Below are 20,450 nucleotides of genomic sequence, written 5' to 3'. Positions count from 1 at the left end.
GTGATAAGTCAGCTAGTGTTATATTTATGCCCCCTGGCTGCTGCCCCTAGGGTCTGGTTCCTATTCAGAAAAGGCCACATCTGCCCCACTTAGCACACCACATGGGGGTGGGGGGCTTGGGGGAGAACACTGCCATCCTGAGGCTGCACCCCCACCCCCAACTTGGGCCAAATTACCCTGACTCTGCACCAGATACACCCTCTCCTCTCCAACATAAGCATCAACCTCCACCCAGGGGTCTGCTCCCCCCTGACACCCAGCCTCTAGCTCTGCGAACATCTGGGTAGTGTGTCTTGGCTCTGTGCGAAGTGCAGATGTCTGGGCAGTGTGCGCACTTCACTTTCCGGCCTGCCCCAGGAGTGGGGTGGGGACCCGGCCCATTGTGGTGAACATGTGGGATTGTGACAAAGCCCAGCCCCTGCCCTCCCTGAGCTGGGCCTCCGCCCCGGAGGCGGGGGGCACATGGTGGGAGAAGTGGGTTGGAGAGAGCCCCCTGCTCCAGGGTACTGCCTGCCACGGGCAGAGCCTGGTGCTTCCGGGCCCTGCAGAATAGGAGGGCCAGCGGACCCCCTTGCTCAGATGAAAGTCAGGAGGGGCACTCAGGGGCAGGAGGTGTGGGAAAGGGGGCAGGATCTCCATGGAACCGAAGCCCAGGGACTGATCGTCAGGAGATGTGGCTTCTGGCCTTGGTTCTCCTGTGCCATTGCTGTGTGACCTTGGACAAGTCACTCTCTGTCTCTTGGCCTCCATTTGGCCAAGAGCAACAGGCTGAGTTAGACCAGTGGTGATTAAATCCAGCCAGCCTCAGAACACCCAGAAAGCCTATGCAAGGTTAGCCCTCCTACCTGGGTCACCTCTCCCTGAGATTTACTTTCACTAGGTCTAGGGTGGGAACAGGGCTTGGGAATTTTTAATTTTAAGGTGTGCTTCCAGGTATGGGAGCCACTGGCCCAGATGGTGTGTAAGAACCTGTTGACCTTCTGGTGGCCTCTCTGTGATGTCCCTTGGACGCGGTTCTCACAGTCACTCCGGAAGGCTGACATCAGCTTACTCTGGCCCAGATAAGCACAGTCGCGCTAACAGGTCAGGAAGAGCCTGCAGGACATGCCTGTGTGAGCGGAGGTCGGAGTGGGGCTGCGTGTGTGACAGTCAAGGGTATGTAGCTCTCTGCATGTGTGGGGAGTGTGATCATATCTGTCTAGGGTGTGTGCCTGGGTGTGTGTGTCATTAGATATATGCACGTGTGTCTCTGAGAATATACTGCATTACACTGAGCTTGTATGTGTGCGTGTGTGTCCATTCGGCACCCATTTTTCTCCTGTCACCTCTGTGAGAACTGCTGGGGGAGGGACAGAGGCTGAAATGGTCCAGGAAGTTCCTCTTGCCCCCCCCCACTCTGCCCTCCAGGTAATGGAGGGGACACTTATGCCCATGGGGAGTGGCAGGGCTAGGCTCTGGCCCTTATACACTGCAGGGAGGGGATAGGGAGGGGTCTGGGTTGGGTCAGATGAGGGACAGGTCAGAAAGCCAGGCCCCGGCTACTCAGCACACTCCCACTGAGGTCTTGACCAACCTGGAGCCTTGGGGACTCCAGGCAATAGGTCACAGAGATCCTCCCTCCTACGCGACTTCTAGAACATATTTGTGGATGGCCTTGAGCCTGGGCAGAAGTCCCAAGGACCCTTTGATCCTGCCGATTTTCCTCCATCCCCCTCTGAGGGTCTAGGAGGTTGAGAGACTTGGGCAGAGGAGATGGGACCATATTCACTGTCCAGGTTGCTGTCCCTAGCTTGCCCTCTTCACCCTGCCCCGGGCCCACATGCTCTTTCTTTTCCTCAAAATGAACCCGTCTCCTCCAGCTGCACACGCATGCACATACACACGCACTTTCACAGGAGGGGGACCAAGCCCAGGATCTCCTGGCTTCAGACCCCATGTAAGCGCCTGGCTGGTGAGACCTTCGGCCGCCTTCTGCCAGGGCCAGCACGAAGCCCCCACCTGACAAGGCACCGATGCTCTAAGTCTGGAGGCTGGCTCTTAGCTCCTGGCACAGCCTTGGCCTTGCTGGGGGACCCTGAGTGAGAACAGGGCCATGTTCAGAAGTAGGCAGACCTCAGCCTCCTTCGGGGAGATTAAGCGATAGGAAAAACGATTAGGATCTTACCAAGTACTTCCTGTGTGCCAAGCACACTTTACACAGAATGACTAATCTGACCTTCACTAGGACCCTGGGATAGATACTATTATGATCTGATCTTGCAGGAGGCCACTGAGGCCAGAGATACTGTAACAGCTTGTCCAAGGTCACAAAGGGAGTGAGTGTTGGAAACGACACACAGCCGTGATGTGCGTCCTTAACTGCTGAGTCAGGTCGCTCAACAGCAGCTTTTCCACTCAGGGGCACTAATGATGTGCCAGGTGCTGTGCTGAGTACTTTCCATCTGTTCACTGATTTTGTGGGGTCCTGCTCCTTTAAGGACCAAAGCTGGAGGAAGAGGAAGCAGGAGGGGGCATGACATGTGGTTTGGGAAGAGAGCCAGGGAGAGCTGAGGTTATGTCAGCAACCTTTGCTTTAAAGGGCTGGACAGTAACTATTGTAGTCATCTTGGTCGCAATTGCTAGACTTCGCCACTGCACAACCAAAGCAGCCAGAGACAACTTGCTGGAGAATGGTCGTGGCTTTGAGCCAAGAAGATGGGATTTATGGAAGAGGAAATTTGAATATCATAACATTTTCATGTGTCACAGAATATTCTTGTTTTGGTGTTTTTCCCTTTTAATTTGTGGGTTGTTACAAAAACAGGAGAGCTGGATTTGGTCTGAGGGCTGTCACTTGCCAGCTCCCAGAAGGGCTCAGTTTCCACCAGGCCTCACCTCTGGGCTGGCTCTTGCAATTCTAGGCAGGCTGCTGTCCCAGGCTGCTGTGCCCTGACAGCATGCTGACCCATGAGTTCTGAAGGAGTTTTGAAGAGTCCCATGAGTTCTGACAGCATGAGTTCTGAAGGAGAGTTAGACAGGGGCTCGTCCTGACCCAGAGCTGGGATCCAGATCTAAGCCAAGAACTCCCCTTGGGGTCTAAGTATTCAGTACTACCATTGCCTGCCTGAGGCACATTGAGCAAGTTTCTTAACCTCTCAATTAGCTGGGATTCCCTTCAGGTGCCAAGGAGAGAAATTCAACTCAATTGCCTAGGCTAGTAAGGAGATATCTTGCCTTCCGTATGGAAATGTCCAGGAGTAGATCTCACAGTTTCAGGTACAGTTAGATCCAGGTGCTCCAATGACATGGTCTGGAGTCTCCCTCTTTCCACCTCTTTGCTCTGTGTTTCCAAGTTAGCTTCAAGCTCCATTATGGTCTTTCCAAGAGGTGGCAGACACAGCTATCAGCAGCTGAAGACTCGCTTTCTAACCGTTTGGCAACGCCAGTTGACAACAAAGTCCACTTCCCCAAGCACTTAGCAAGTTTCCAGAAGATACTCGCAGGCTCTTGTTGGCCGAGTTTGGGTCATGGAACCCCTGCTGAATTGATCAACATGTCCAGGGAAAATGGAATGTCTGGTTCACCTCTGGATCTTTGGGGCAGGGTCCGCCCCCACTGGATCAGCACATGCTGGGAGAGGAGGAGGTTTCCCAAAGGAAAACCCAAAAGGAGGGCGCGTAGAGGCTGTACGCAAGAACAGCGGCTGCCTGCCATAAAATCGGATGGTCTACAAGCTCTTCTATAAAAGGGGGTAATGACTGTACCTCACAGCCAGTTGGCAACCCTGAGCAACTGTAAAAAGGAAAGAGGGAAATTCGGTGCATCTGGTGGGTGTCTCATTCGGGGGATCTCTTATATTCACACCACAACCTCCTATTACAGGGAAGTTCCACACAATATAAGATGGTGCAGCCGCTATAGAAAACAATATGGAGGTTCCCCAAAAAGTTAAAAATAGAACTGCCGTATGATCCAGCAATTCTACTTCTGAGTACATACCCCCAAAGAAACGAGAGCAGAGACTCTGACAGATATTTGTGCACCCGTCTTCAGAGCAGCACCAATCACAACGGCCAAAAGGCAGAAGCAACTCAAGTGCCCATCGATGGACAAATAAATAGACAAAGAAAATGTGCTGTAGTCAGACAGTGGCTCACCATGCAGCCTCGAAAGACTTCCTGACACACGCAACAACATGGACAAGCCTTGAAGAAGTCATGCCAAGGGAAATTAAGCCAGTTGCAAAAAGGACTCATATTGCATGTTTTCATGTACGGTGCCAGGAATAATCAGATGCAGAGAGACAGGAAGGAGAAGGGTGGTCGTCAGGGGCCAGGAGGATGGGGAACTGGAATCACTGGGTCATGGCTATGGGGTTCCGGTTTGTGATGACAAGAAGTTCTCGGGGATGGTTGCACACCAGTGTGATTGTATTTAATACCACTGGGCCACACACCTAAAAATGGTGAACATGGTAAATATCATGTGTCTTTCCGTAATGTTTTTTTTAATTTGAAGAATGTCTTATAGAGGTCAATTCTAAATTCAAGGATAATTAACTCAAAACTCCTTTCAGGAGCAATGGAAAGTCGGGGGTGAAGGTGTCATTGGGGCAAATTCCTCCCTGAAGCCCTCAAACCATGCCGGGTCAAGGCCGTCCCCACAGACTCGTGGGTGGGAACCCTGTTTCTCCGGGCTAGTGGGTGGTCGAGAGGCTGCGGTCTGGTGTTGTGACCCTGGCTGAATGCTCCTTCCCTCCACGCAGACACAGGACAAAAGCAGTTGCTTCCAGCACTGCCACATGCCCCACCTGAAAGTGGGTGTCCTGCCTCCTACACCCCTACACAACAAGCCTCCAAGGGCTTCTTGCCTGAGAGGACAACAGAGGTTCAGGGCATGTGCCTGGGGTTGCACACAATCACTTGGTGGCAGAACCGTGCTTGGACACTGTGGACATCATGCCAGCTGCCGGGGGTGTTGGGGGGAGGACAGCTATGCAGTGTGGAATGACACGGCACTTACATGGGGGGGCGGGGAGAAACCAGTCAAAACACCGTTTGTACTTTCTCCCCACGTGGTGGCTTGTTCTGGACCTAGTGGTTCCACAGGACCTTTCTAGGGACGGTCCTCAGAACTGAGCAAATGGCCGCTTTCTCTGAGACACTGAGGCCAGCTTGGAAATCCGTCGCCTAGGCGTTGCATTCCTTCCACCCTGCTCTACTTCTGTCCCGTCACTCTTGCTTCCTGGGCATTGCACTCACCATTAAGCACACAAGATTCGCTCCAGGTTCTGTTTTCTGGGGGAACTCAAGCTGAAAAGGGTTGACTTTGGTAAATCCAACACAACACTCAGCAAAAATAAGTGCCGAAGAAGGGTGGATGGACAGATGGATGGACGGATGGACAGATAGGTGGATGGATGGAAACCTTCACAATAGACAGAGTGAGGAAATGCCTCTTAGAGATGCAAACGTAGATACCTACATATTCAAGCTAAAAACACTGGTGCAGAAAACCAGGGCAGCCCCGCCCCACTTATATCCCCCCCACACCCCGTTCCCCTCCCCTATACTAAAAACACACATTCAGATACTCCCTCTGACCTGCGTACAGCTCTGCTTCTTCCAGGTCAAGTTTCTTATGCGTGCACCAAGAGTTGGGAAAGAGGTCTCTGACACATGGATGAAAACTCGCCAGCGGCTAGATAATCCTCTTGAAAAATGAGATCAGGGTGAACACACGTGCTCTTGCATACCAAACGCCGCTCCAGGCTCCATGGGTATAAACTCACAGGAGCCTCCCAGCACCATGTGAGGTGGGTACTATTACTCCTTGCTTCTTATAACAAATGATGTAACCGAGACCCTGAGCCGGTCAAGTACCTTTCCCCCAAGTCACCCAGCCGGTAAGAGCCTGAGATGGGGTTTGAACTCCAGCCCTCCGCCTCTAGCTGCTGTGCTCCTACACACGTTCCTTTAGAGAGTGCAGACAACACTATCCTTGTTCACCAGCCTGAACTAGTGGTTCTGGTTTTCCCATCATCCCAGGCAGGGCAGCCGTTAAGAAAGCGAGGCAGGCATGAGTGACCTCTCTTCCAGGTGCCCCTCGCACAGCCATGTGACAGCTGGCTCCAAGGGGAGACTTGCCCCAAACATCCTCCCACAGCAAGACCTGAAAGATTCCCTCTTCTCTGCTTGGGATTGTCAGAGGAGGAAGGAGGAAGGGGCAGCTTTAGTCTGAATGAAGATATATGAGTCTCCATTTGCAGACTTCTCCATTCTCCAGATGGAGGGCCACTGGGGATCCCGTCTCGGAGGAAGGGGAAGTGGAGTAGTGGTGTAGAGAAAAAGCAAGGAGTGATGAAAAGAAGCTTAGAGTGTGAGGTGGCCTCACTCCTTTCCTGCCAAGCCAGTGAGAAGAGACCCATGTCCATGTGGCAGGCTGCTGGTCATTCAGGTGACCTCTCAGATGTCATCTCCCTGGAGAAGACTTCCCTCATGATGGTCTAAAGCTGTCCCCTCACACCAGCCTGCCAAGGACCCTCTGTCATTGTCTACACTGTACCCAACCTTCTTGAACTATCTTGCCTATTTGTCTGCCTGTTTCTTCTCTGTTTCCCTGAACTATAACTCATGCTCCATGAGAACAAGGACCTTGGTCTCGGCTGTACCCCAGCACCTACTGTGGTGCCTCACCCACTATAAGTGTTTAATAAATATTTGTTAAATGAATGACTGGAATGTCAACAAGTGCTTGTTTAATTAAGGCTCAGGAAAAAGAAACCAACAGTGGAACATCCTTCCCAATTTATGGAATAATAAAAAGGGGGCTCAGATAAGTGTATTTTGTTGCCATTCCTAGTTCATCTGGTTGAGGCTATATATTTTTTCTTCTTCACATAAACTCAGGAGACGGGATTCTAGCAACTTAGGTGGATTATAAACAGGCTAGGTTATTCAGCTGAACAGGCTGTGTACTGTACAACTCTGGGGAGTGCCATCCATTGGGGTCCTGGGGAAGATCAGCCCTGATACCTGTATGGGAAGGAGAAGATGATAGGGAGTGAGAGAAAAAGATGATTCATTCGTGAAGAAAAGAATCAGAACGGACCTGGGTGAGCATCCACGTTAACTGTTCTTTTTCTCATTTTACAAATAAGGGAAATGAGCCCCTGAAAAGTGAGATAAAGCAGAGAAGGTGCAAAGCCAGCCAGAGCTCCACAAAGTGCCAATGACATCACTACCATCATGTCTCTTACTATATATTTCATCAACCTGTAGGGATAAAGGAGACCTTTCACTCCTTGTAGAGACAGCAGTGCTCTGCTCCAAAGCTGAGAATTTAAAGTCACAGGCAGGGGCGCCTGGGTGGCTCAGTGGGTTAAGCCGCTGCCTTCGGCTCAGGTCATGATCCCAGGGTCCTGAGATCAAGCCCCACATAAGGCTCTCTGCTCAGCAGGGAGCCTGCTTCCCTCTCTCTCTCTCTGCCTGCCTATCTGTCTACTGTGCACTCTCTCTGTCAAATAAATAAATAAAATCTTTAAAAAAAAATAAAAAATAAAGTCACAGGCAGCATACAGATCTCCAACAGAATAAGTCACAAGTGGTCAGACACCATGTCTGTCTAGTCCACCGCCACAGCCCCTGCCTCTGCCCAAGCTCAAGGCCAGTATACACGATCAAATGATACCACCACCCTTTACTGAAAACTAACTACCTTCCAGGTGCTGTTTCAAGGACGTTATACCTACTAACTTATTGAATCTTCTCAACCCTCTTATGAGGCAGGTTTTATGACCATCCTCATTTACAAATGGGGAAAATGAGGACCGAGGAAGTAAGTAATTCACACATGGCCCACAGCAAGTAATGAGTAAATAAGTGAACAAATGAGCCTGTTACATCATCGAGTCTTCCTGAAATATCCCACCTAGGACCTCAGAGAGCACAGAGTCTGCCCTTGAGGCAGCAAGGGGTTCTTCTCCCTGCAGGAATCAGCATGTGCAATGGTCCGGGGTAGGGGGAGTCTTAAAAGTGTCCAAAGATGAGATGGGATTGGAAGGGCTTGGTGGGGCCAAGGACGTAGCAGACCTGTGGAGGAAGTGTATTTTGTTGGTCATTCAGAGGTGCTAAGTGGAAGGTGGCAGAGGCCCATATACACACTCACACACACATAGTGTCTCCAGCTGACAGGAAGAGGAAATGCCTTGCATTTTCCAGCCGCTTGTCCCCAGGCCAAACCTAAATGCCAGCCCTAAAATAAAAATACAGCCTGGAAGCAGAGCTATGCTAACAGCTCCCTCCTGTCTCTGTCACCCTCCTCCCCTCATCCCCTCAGGTTTATTTTTGAATGAGGACACTTCATGAAAGTAACTTGATGCTGGAGAAACCTGAGCTTTTCTCTTTCATGTCTCCTTCCATTCAGGTTTCTGGAGGGGGAAGAGAAGGAAGGAGGAAAGCATGACTGCTTTTGGTTTAGGGGGAAAACAAAGGGCACACAACAGGCCCTTTCTGTGTGATTCGGTGACCTGGTTGGCACTGAGGATTTGTCAAGCTGACCAACCACGCCAAGCACAGCAAAAGGATTGGAGTCAAATATACCACCTCTGCCCTCGAGAGGCACTTGAAGTCGCCATGATGCACGGCCAAAACACAGGAAAGAAGAGCACACTGCCCAGGGCTAACTCCAGGACCCTCAAATCAGTCCTAAAAGGCCACCCCTTTGAATTTGTCTAGAACTTAACAGGGCAAATAAAAACCAAGGATGAATACCTTCTTACTATGTGTGACTGGAAACAAGGAAAGGAAATCCATTCTTACTATTCTTATTTAACAGTATATTGGGGTTGAAGCCAATGTGATAAGGCAAGAAAAATTAATAAAAAGCATCTCAGTCAAATGGAAGAAGCAAAACTTTATTTGCAGGTAACATGATTGACTACACACAAAAACCTATAGCAACTACAAAAAACTTACTAGAATAAGTGATTTAGAAAATTGTAGAATGCAAGATTGATATGCAAAAATTACTTGTATTTCTATGTGCTAGCAATGAGTAATCAGAAATTGGAATTTAAAAATACTGCCACTTAAGGAGCATGAAAAACTATGAAATTCTAAAGGATAAATCTGATAAAAGATGTGTAAGACATGCACACTGAAAACTATGAAGCATTGGTGAGAGAAATTAAGCAAAAGAACCAAATAAATGGGGAGATATGTCATGTTAATGGATTAGAAGATTCAACATTATAAGAATGCCAATTTTCTGCCAAATTAATGTATAGATTCAATGGAATCCCAGTAAAAATGCCAGCAGGCTTCTGGGAGAAATTGCCAAACAGACTCTAAAATTTTATGGAAATGCAAAAGATTTAGAACAGTCAAAATAACTTTGAAAAATAACAAAACTGAAAATCTTAATTTGTCTGATTTTATGACTAATTAGAAGACTATAGTAATCAAGACAGTATGGCATTGGCATAAATATCAAGGAAAATGGTGGCCCAAAAGTGTATGTATGCATATATATATATATTTTCACAGTCAATAGATTTTTGACAGAGGGGCCAGGCCATTGGTAAAGGATAATCTTTTCAACACATAGTCCTGGAGCAATCAGATGTCCATATACAAAAAAAAAAAAAAAAAAGGACTCTGATTAGTAATTTGCACCATTTACAAAAATTAACTGAAAGGATCATTAAGCTAAAGATAGAAGTTAAACTTATCAAACTTTGAGAGAAAAAAACCCAGGAGAAATCCTAGTGACTTTGGGTTTCTCAAAGACTTCATAAATAGGATACAAAAAGCACAAGCTATAAAAGGAAAAGGAAATAAATTGAGCTTCACCAAAATTGTGAATGTTTGCTTTTCAAAAGATGTGGTTATGAAAATGAAAAGGCAAGTCACACTCTAGGAAAACCATTTTCAACAAATCTATCCAACAAAGGCCTGGTATCTAGACTGTACAAAGAACTCTTCCAATTCAATAAGAAGACAACACACAACCCAATTTTTTAAATGGGCAAAAGATTTGAACAGACACTTCATGGATGATTTGGATAACAAAGCAGCATATAAATAAATGTTCAATGTCATTAGTCATTAGGGAAATGCAAAAAAAAAAAAGAAGAAGAAAGAAAAAGCAGAAGGAAATATCACTACTCACCCAGTCCGATGGCTAAAAATGACTTCAAAAGACTAACCTCAGTGTTGTACAAGATGTGGAGCAACTGGAATGGTTGTCCATTGCCAATAGGAATGCAAAATGGTGCAACAATTTTAGAAAACAGTTTGGCAGTTTCTTTTCACTGCTGGGTATCTACCCAAGAGAGGGCAAAACATATGTCCACACAGGTATGTATTCATGAATGTTCATAGCAGCTTTATTCATAACAGCCAAAAATCAAGAACAACTCAAAGGCCTAGCAACAGTGGAATGGATGTACAAATTGTGGCATATCCACACAATGGAGTGCCACTCAGCAATAAAAAGTAATAAACTATTGATAGACACATCAGCATGCGTGAATATCAAAATAATCTGGTTGAGTGAAAGAAATGGGACACCCTTCCAGAAAAAGTACATATTGTATGGTTCTACTAATATAAGATTCTAGAAATGAATCTATAGGAAAGCAGATCAATTTTCAGGGCAGTGGCTGTGTTCATTGTCTTAAGTGTGGTGATCATTTGACAGAGTATACAAATGTCAAATTTACCAAGCTGGACACTATAAATATATAGTGTGTAGTTTATTCCCTGTCAGTTATAGCCCAATAAAGCTAAGATAAACAAAGGTGCTTTGGGGGGGGGGGGAATAAAAGCCGAGGATGGACTTAGGTAAGGATTCCCAGCATTTTTTTTAAATTATTTTTTTTGTTACGGCCCTCTGAGAATCTGATGAAAGCCCCAGATGACAATCTAGTTTTAAAAAAAGAAAGAAAGGCCCAGAAAGCCCCACATGCAGAACTCCACATAGGATTCCAGGTGAGTGTGTGGGTTTCTAGAATACCCATGAAGCCCATCCTCAGGCCTCAGTTTCCACGTTCCTGGTCCACAGCAGCATCAATTACTCTCCCCAAACGTAATGCCCGAGGGGTGACTTCCCTCAGTATTGTCCACCTTGGCCTGGTCTCAAGCATGCGCGTGTGATAAAGCCAAGGGCAATTACAACAAGGCGTTAAACCCAGAGACAGAGCCAAAGCCCTGGACCCTCTATGGATCACACCCATGAGGCATCGTGCATGGATGCCTTGCCTCTCAGCCCCAAGAACAGTAAAGATTCAGAGTGGGCTGGAGGAAACCAGGGCTGTCTCTGTTTCCAGCATTTTCTGCCCTGCCTATGTCTCCCAGACACTGACCTCCATCACCATGGGCAGACACATGGCCAGAGGCTGTAATGAGATGAACCTGGCCACTGGTGCTTTCCTGGCTCCTGAGCCTCAACCTTGGACACCGCTGACCCCAAACTTTGCAAGAATGACCCCAGACCCTAGCCACAGGCTGACCCCTGGGCCTAGCCCAGGCCCCAGACAGAATGCTAACTCCCATCACAGCTGGTCCTGACACTCACCTCTCCCTGGCCCCACGGGGGAGTCTAGACAAGGAATCATGGGAGCTCAGGGCTGAATCCCTCTTGGGGACACACAGCAAAAGTCATGTTTTCAGTTCCATTGCCTCTAAACATGAGCCACTACATGTGGCCCAGTGACATGAGAAGGAAAAGGTGGAGGGGCAGGAAGGGCCTCAGTGCCATCTGGCTCTGTGAGCAAGTATTTCCCGTCCTGGAATAGGGAGATCCAGAGGAGACCCAGAACAGCCCGCCCTGTTTTGACCTTGCCAGATTTCGGGTGTGTGTGGGGGGGGGGGCGGTGGTGGTGAGAGGAAGTGGTCTCAGGGCCGCTCTTCACCCTGGGTGTCCCTGGGGAGAAGTGGTTCAAACGTCCAGCAGAGGGCGCCACATGCCTGCTGAGTGGGCACTGGGGACTGTTTCCTGGGTGCAGGGGTGTGGGTGAGGGGCCTCGGTGAGCCCTGGCCCCACCAGGCAGCTGCAGGAGGAGGGAGCTCGTGGCACCCGTCTCCTTGGGCTCTCCTCCCCACAGCCAGGCCTTCCCGAATTCTGCTCTGCCTGCGCCAGGGGTGGGTGGTGTTGGTAGGTTCAAAATCCTGTCTGGGCTGGGCTGTTGGGGAGCAGGGGGTAGGGGGGAATGTCCTCCCTTGATGCCCTCCAAGTGCTCTGACAGTTAGTAGGCACCCAGTGTGAAATGTGAGGGTGCTTTGGACTCCTCTCACCTGTCCCTGTGTCCCAAACCAGACCCTGTCCTCCAAGAGCTTTGAATCTACACAGTCTGGATCACAGCGCTGGCCCCGGATGCCCGTCGGAGTCACCGGAAGAGCATTTCCAAAACTACCAGTGCCTGGCCCACCCACAGCCATTTAAAAGGGGGGCTCTCGATGATTGAGAACCAACTGCTCTAAGCAGGGCCCCAGGGCCAGCCGCATCAGGGTCACCTGGGTGGAGGTCAAAAAGGCAGAGTGAGGCCCACCGTCCTAATGAACCTGGATCTTGGCTTTTCAAGATCCCCAGGGGGGTATCGTGAGCACATCCAAGTCCAGGAAATAGTGACTCAGGAGCAACGCCACAGCTCCCAACCTTAGCAGTGACTTCTGTGATTGCCCTGTGGGGAGACGGAGGTCTGTGTCTGATGCTGCTTGACAAGGGGACAAGAGGGAACAGAACGGGGGCAGTTGGAGGACGTTCAAAAGTGGGTGCCCCCTAAGGGCTAGAATAGTCTGACACTTCTTGGCAGAGATGGCCGGTTGAAGAGGCATTTGTGGAGGAGGAATGGCTGGTGAAGACCACAGGGAGAGGCCCAGTGCTGGGGGGGTGAGGGGCGGGGTGGCAGCCTGGTGGAGAAGGGCCTCCTTGAGGGAGAGGTGGGGGATCTACCTGGAGAAGGAGCCTGGGGCCGGTCCTAGAATGCTGTGCCAAGCAGAGCAACTGGCCTCTTTCCTACAGACAAGGGGGAGATCTGGAAGATTCCTGAGCAGCACAATAACCTATAAATAAGATCTTAGAAAATCTGGAAGATAACGCATGGTGAAATGGAAGAGAATGGCCTGCTTTCTCCAGAATCCCGGGCAGAGTAATTAATAATGAAAATAATGACAAGGAAAGGAAGAGCTAAAAAAGGTTCTGGTGCCCACTCTCTTCCCAGCACAATTCCAAGTACTTGTTTGGATGACCAGTAGGGTGGGGGTTCAGCTGGCAGACTCCGGCAGGCTCCTCGGCAGTACTTCACTGATGGGTCAGGGTCCCCAAAGCCCCTGTTGTCAAAATTGAGTTGAATGTCGTCTGTGGTTAAATCTAGGCCTTTGCCGAATGGACCACACACAACGTGCAGCATGATCAAACAGCACAGCCATGGGGAGCCCCCATGGGGTTAGTAAGAGCTGCCCCTCATGGAGCTTTGGGAAGATTCAGTGAGATTGTTTACAGGGAGGGCTTAGTGAGATGTCTGGCACACAGTAGGGTCAGTAAATGGAGCCATTATTACTTGACGCAGAGACATGGCCGTGGGGGTGATGTTGGAGTCTGGAGATGGGCTGTATCGTCTGGACCTCAGTGCAGACTCCTGGACTGCTCGCCGCCTCTGCTGGCCCTCATCCCACCCTAATCCAGCACCCCGCACTAGGAGAAGGGCCCCCCACATGCTCTTCCTTCAGCCCGAGTCCCCAACCTCCTCTCCCTTTGGCTTAACTCCTCTTCACCCTGGAAATCCTAGCCCAGTGGGCAAAAGAGAAACTGAGTCATGGGGCATGGTCCCTTGCTCTGTGACCCCCCATCACCCAGTGGTGGGTACTGGCGTCCGGTGTCTGGCATCTTTTCCACTTCCCTATCCCCTACCCAGGCTATTCAAGGGCTCCCTGGGGCCAGGAATTCCCAGGCTCAGCCTGTGACCTGAGAGCTTGGCCCAGCCACGGCATGGTGCAGGCAGGCAATAATGCTGAGTGATGGAAGGAATGAATGAATGAACATTCCCTCCCAGGGACATTTCCTCCAAACCCGGCGTGATTCCCCCAGAGCCCCTGCTTGATGGGGAACGTCATGTAACGTCATTAAGAGCAGTCAGACAGCTTGGGGTGGAATCCTGGCTCCCTTCCACATTGACGAGTCGTTTGACTCAGAGCACGCTATGCGATCTCTCTGTGCCTTCATTTCCTCATCTGTAAAATGGGCTCATATGGCTGTGGCGAGGAATAGGTTGATCAATATGTGCAGAGCACTTAGCACAGGTTCCGGCACTTGGTAATCTCTCAATGAATAAAATCATTTTGATAATTATTATTATTAATTTTTAGCTTCCGGGGCTACAACAAGCTTAGCTCCTCTGAGTAGAGGCATCTAAGGTACAGGAGCCCCATCATCCTATCCTTGGCATCTGTGAGAGATTTCGGGGTAGGCATTAAGCCTGGTCTGCAGCCTGGAACAGTGTGCTGGGAGGAGGAACCCCACCAGTGGCTCCCTCTTGCCCACACACACAAACCCCTCTGGGAGTGGATGGAGCTGCCTGGGGACTGCCCTTGTCAGGGACCTGAAATCTCTCACACCTCCCAGCCGGAACCTGGGCAGGGTGCCCTGACTCCTATTCTGCCCCAATGCAGAAAAGCTCAGACCAGGCAGAATGCTCCTGACCCCACTTCCCTCACTTTTTCCTCCAAGTCATAAATCAGTGCTACCCAAAGGGCCCTGTAAGACACAAGCCCTTAGGGCTATTCCCAGTCGAATGTTCCAGGTCACATTTCTACCAGCATCCCTAGCACTTCCTTGTGAACATTAGTTACTAAAGGCCCTGACAAGTTCTACAATAAAGAAATGTGTTTCCCTCTTGTGTTAGTTTCCTGAGGCTGCCATAACAAAATACCACAAACTTGGTGACTTAAAACAATATACATTTATTGTCTCACAATTGTTGAGGCCGAACCCCAATATCCACATGCTGGCAAGGCCAAGATGCCTCTGAAGTTTCCAGAGGAGAATTCTTGCCTCTTTAAGGTTCTGGTGGCTGCAAGGCATTCCTTGGTGAGAGGCGGCTTGACTCCTCTTCGTCCTCATATGATCTTCCCTGCGCGTCTGCCTTTCCTATGTTGTTGGACCTAGGACCTACCCTCATCCAGAGTGATTTCATCTCAACGTCCTTAATTACATGTGAACAGGCCCTTTTCCCAAATAAGCTCACACTCAAGGTTCTGGGGATGAGGATTCAGACATATCTTTTTGAGGCCCCCATTCCACTCTCTACACCTCTGCTCAACCCAGAACTTCCCAGATCACGGAACCGCATCCTCCCGACCCCACCTTTTCATGAACATTAGCGAATTTACAAAACACGGCTTAGAAAGTGCTGTCACATATCCCAGTGTCCTGGAAGCTGCAATCTGACCATCCTGCCCACCCCTGCCGCCATGTTAGAAAGGAAGACACTGAGGCTTAGAAAGGTGCTGTCCCTTGTCTAAGGTCACCCAGGGTGTCATGGAGTGTAGGCTAGGGCTCAGAAGTCCCCACAGCCATTGTGCCATAGGTGCACCCTCGCAACTCTGACTCCTGGAAGGTCACCTCACTCCCGGGCCCCAGACAAGCTTCTTGTGGGACAACGTCAGCCAGATCGTCCATGTAGCAGGACATCTGCTGGCCGGGCCTCAGAGAGACCCAGAAAATAAATGAGAAGGGTGGGTTGGGGGCTCGGACCCCCCGCACCGGAGATTGATGTGGCCACATCCAGAGCCACATAATGGGCCTTGCGGACTGGCCAGGCGGGAGATAAAAGGCAGGAGACATAAATAACGCAGAAAGAAAGGGTGAAAAGCTGGCCCGGAGGAATAAATCCCTGGTCCCCGACAGGCTCAGTGTGGGAGTCAGAGCAGTGTCAGTGGGCGGGGGGGGGGGGGTGCTGGGAGGACAGCGTGGCGGACTGCCAGCTGCCCCCGCAAGGACCCCCGGTCACGTTCACCCCACACGTCACACTCACAGAGACAAGGCTGGGGGGTGAGTCCTATTTCCATCGCCAAGTCACACAACTGGCGAAGTCACCCTCTCTGCCTCTTTCATCTTCAGTAAAATGAGATAAGGATCAGGCCTGTGCCTCTGGAGAGGGTTCGAGGACCACCTACATTGGCATCGCCCAGGCAGCTTGGTGAACATGCAGATTCCTGCCCCACCACAGACCTGTAAATTAGGACCTCTGGGAGGGGGTCCAGGATCAGCATAGCTAACAAGATTTCCAGGTGTGAGACCTAGTGGACTCTTTCATCATATCGGTTAGATACATAGATACAGGGATGGACCATTGGATGGGTGGATGATAGAGGGATGGGTACATGGATGGATGATGGATGATGAATGGAATGGATGGATCTATGGATGGCTAATAGGTACATGGGTGGATGGTGGGTAATGGATGGATGATGGATGATGGATGATGGATGGACGGATGGTTGATGGATGGACGGATGGAGAGATGGATGGATGGATGGATGGATGGATGGATGGATGGATGGATGGATGAGTGAAGGATGGATGATGGATGGATGATAGATACATGGATGGATGGATAATAGGTGTTTGACACCATTTATTAACTGTTGGCTGTATACTAGGATGGGTGCTTCGCTTTTTTTTACCCAATTCAGTTTTTGCTTTATTACCCTCACTTTACAGAAGAAGAAAGGGGTTCAAAGAGGTTCCATGACCCATGTAGGGTGAGTGCAGGGCCAGCATTTGGCCTGGATCCATGAAACCCCAGAGCCAGTGCCCCTGACCACCACAGTGACCACCACCACAGTGTACTGCCATGATGAGGGAACATCAGGGCTATGGGGGGTGGGGTGTTCATCTTCCAGTCGGTGAGCATTACAAGTTTATTGTCTTTATGACACTGATATCCCTTAGACTACGATCCCCAAAGCCCCCATCCCTACCCCATGGGGCCCTGCTCTCTCTGTGCCCGAGGGCCTGGGTGAGAGGAAGAAGTCCCCAGAGATGTGGATGGCAGCCTTCCCCTTGCACCCACCTGACGGCAGCAGTGACACTGAGGAGGAGCCTTGAGCTTTTTGAATGCTGGTTCTGGATCACCCGTGGGCAGTCTCACAACCTCAGGGGAAGTAGACACTCCTTTTCTGTGACATCCATGAGTCCTTCCTTCTCTTTTCAAATGGCCCCAACCTTCTCACTTCCCTAAGTCTCCAAGGACCCAGCACGCCTGCCAGCTCCACCCTTTGCCCTCCCCTCTGGCATGGACCCACCTGCTTCCTAGAGGTCCTGGGGAGGAGAGGGATGAGCGAAGGGTTCTGGGGAATTTCGTTCAGGGTGGCCCGACCCTGCCTGGCCTTTGGGCATGATTTTCCAAGAGATACAAAGAGAAAGGCTCTGCTTCAGTTGGGCCCGCTGCAGAGGGAAATGGAAACCAGATGCAAGGGGCTTGGGGGAACAATGTACTCAAGCCTGGGGGCATTAGCACCTCGTTCCTACTGTCCTCGGCCTTGGTGTGGGGTCACTGGAGGGAGCACAGCCTTCAGTGGGTGGGGGTGGGAGGGCTCCCAGCTGCCTCCTTCACTCAGATGAGACAAGAAGGGAAGAGAACCCTCCCGAGCTGTGGAAAACTGCAGGACCCCTGGGAATTCTGGGCTGAACAGACAGACCAAAACGGGAGGTCTGCCGGCCAGAGCCAAGACGCAAAGGTCTCGGGCATGAAATTGCTGGAATGAGATCGCGTAGCACCAGCATTTGGACAAAAGATGACCTGACCGTTCATTCTCCCGCTGGAGGTCTACCACTGTCATTTCTCTGGGGCTAAACAGGCCCCCTGTGAAAATGAAGATGCTTCCAGGAAGAGGACCACGGTAAACCATTCCCAGCCATTCCTCCCTGAGTTCAAGTGCATTGCTCACAGCCCCGAATTTTAGGGTGGGGGCTAATTTTTCATCCTCTAGTGTAACGGTTCTCAATCCTGGCCACACATTGGAGCTTTAAGGAAGAAAGTAGAGAGGTCCCAGTCTCTGGCACAGAGATTCTGATTCAGTGACTGGGGTGGGGCCAGGTGTATTTCAGATTTTTCCAGGTGATTCTAAGGTGCATGCCCACTCAGCGTCCAATATAGTGAAAAACCTGTATAGGTTGGCAAAACCTTTCAGCCTCGCTCCTCATGACTTCTGGACCAGCAGCATGGGCAACGCCTGGGAGCTTACGAGAAATGCAGCCCCTGTGGCCCCACCTTAGCCCTCCTGCACCAGAACTTGCCCTTGAGCAAGAGCTCCAGGAGATCTGCAGGTGTACTGCGCGTAGAAAGTGCCGGCTTAGGGGGAATGCAGAACTTTGCTCTCACCCTCGTCCTCAGGCCTCTGGGTGGAGAAGGTGTCATCTGACCTGTCCTCCCTTTACCACACCCAGAACGCCACCTCCCCCCTAAATCCTTGGCAGCCACAGAAGTTGCTTATCTGCCATGAGAAGGAGTGTAGGGTGTTCATGTAGGAAAGCATCTTTCTGCTCAGCTCCGGGGCGTCCTGAGCCCTCTTCCCTTGAGGGAGTGTGGGTGATTTACTGTTTCAGACCCTGGGCCAGAGGGGCGGGAGTGCCAAGAGACAGGGTGAGGGCTGGCAGCCGGCCTGACCAAACACACGAGTGTCAGCAGCCGCCGAGGCCCATGAGAAGCCCCAGCCCTCAAAGATGCATTAACTCTGCACAGAGAAAGATGAGCTGTTTTGTTTTTCTCTTTTAACAAGCAAGGCTTGTTCCGGGGACTTTGAGCATATGTTGCCAGGCCTGGGCTGGCCCGGGCTGCACCTGCTAATTCTGTTCTCAAGACGAAAACACCCTCCAGTGCATCCCCACCCTCGTGCTCCCCACCCCAGCTACTGCCCCCCTTTCTTCACAAACCCATCAGCTTCTGGAGTTCCAGGAAAGAAAGCCTGGATTGGAGCTGACAAGCAGGTGGATTGGGGACAACATAAAGGAGCAGGGTGGGACAGAGACCACAGGTCCAGAGTGGCCCTGGGCCCAATGAGGTCCAGGTCACAAGGAGAAGCCAGGAGGGAGTGTCCCCAACCCCCCAACTGGAAGCAACTAGACACCCGGTCCAGCAATGCCAGGGTAAATCCATGTGGGAAGGAAAGGCTTACAAGTGAAGAAGGGACCTTTTTTTAAAAAAAAAAAAAAAAAGATTTTATTTATTTATTTGAGAGAGAGAGAGAGCATGAGAGGAAAGAGGTCAACTGGAGAAGCAGACTCCCTGCCGAGCAGGGAGCCCGATGTGGGACTCGATCCCGGGACTCCAGGATCATGACCTGAGCTGGAGGCAGTCGCTCAACCCACTGAGCCACCCAGGTGCCCCAGGGACATTTTTAATGGGGATCCATGTGTTAGAGGTGTTCTCTCAACTATATTACTCCTGAAAGGGAAGGCCCTTCCCCTGTCTTCTGTGAAGCATCTTGCAGGGGGCTGGAAACAACACAGTGGTCAGTGGAGAATGAGTAAGGGATGAAGGAAAGATCAACGGAAGGGCAGACGAAAGGATGGATGGAGGGTGAAAGACGGGAACTTCTGGTTCCAACATTATGGCGAGCTAGGCACCTGGAAAGGCCTTCTTACTAAAGAACTCGATCCTGGGTAAATTACAGCACACATTTTTTTAAAAGATTTTTTTTATTTATTTGAGAGAGAGAGAATGAGAGAAAGAGCATGAGAGGGAGGAGGTCAGAGGGAGAAACAGACTCCCCACCAAGCAGGGAGCAGGATGTGGGACCGATCCTGGGACTCCAGGGTCATGACCTGAGCTAAAGGCAGTGGCTCAACCAACTGAGCCACCCAGGTGCCCTACAACACACGTTTTTAAACCTGTTTCTGAGCTTGCAGAATGTTCAAGAAATGTTCAAAGGAGGGAAAAACTCACAAGAAACTGAAACCTGAAGGTGATACTGACCTGAGGGTAAATATGTTGATTGGCAACACCAAAAAGAGGCACCTTCAGGTCGGGGAGCTGAAACGGATACTCCTATGTTATGTCCAGGGTCTCTGAAATGGCCCACAGGGGCTCCTGGTCAGAAAAACCTCTCTGGCTCCCAGCCAAGCATGAATTCTCTCTGGGGATGCATTCCCAAGGCAGATCCTCATGAGATCCAAAGATTAAGTTTACCAAAATGTCAACTTACAATCAAAAATTACCAAACCCACAAGGATGTGAATGACCAGAGATTTAGCAAGGACCACAAAGGTTAGGGTCCTGGGATCGAGCCCCACATCAGGCTCTCTGCTCAGCCCCACATCAGGCTCTCTCTCTTCTCTGCCTGCCTCTCCACCTACTTGTGACCTCTGTCTGTCAAATAAATAAATAAAATCTTAAAAAACAAAATAAAACAAAAAAGTACAACTCTATTTTTAAACAATGCAACTGTGTAAATAGGAAATCTTAAGAA

The 20,450-nt window shown here is 50.2% G+C and overlaps 1 long non-coding RNA gene across 1 annotated transcript; it reads left to right on the top strand.

Annotated features, from left to right (window-relative positions):
• The first annotated feature begins 473 nt into the window (after window positions 1-473).
• LOC309855240 lies at window positions 474-5,601 on the top strand. Its single transcript, XR_014306695.1, has 3 exons — window positions 474-831; window positions 934-1,155; window positions 3,862-5,601. It is a non-coding gene; the product is annotated as an uncharacterized lncRNA (long non-coding RNA).
• The last annotated feature ends 14,849 nt before the right edge of the window (window positions 5,602-20,450 follow it).

Source organism: Mustela nivalis, assembly GCF_964662115.1.
Source record: "Mustela nivalis genome assembly, chromosome: 2".
Taxonomy (NCBI): domain Eukaryota; kingdom Metazoa; phylum Chordata; class Mammalia; order Carnivora; family Mustelidae; genus Mustela; species Mustela nivalis.
The sequence above is the reverse complement of the archived record's forward strand: the minus strand, read 5'-3'. Positions and strand labels throughout refer to the sequence as shown.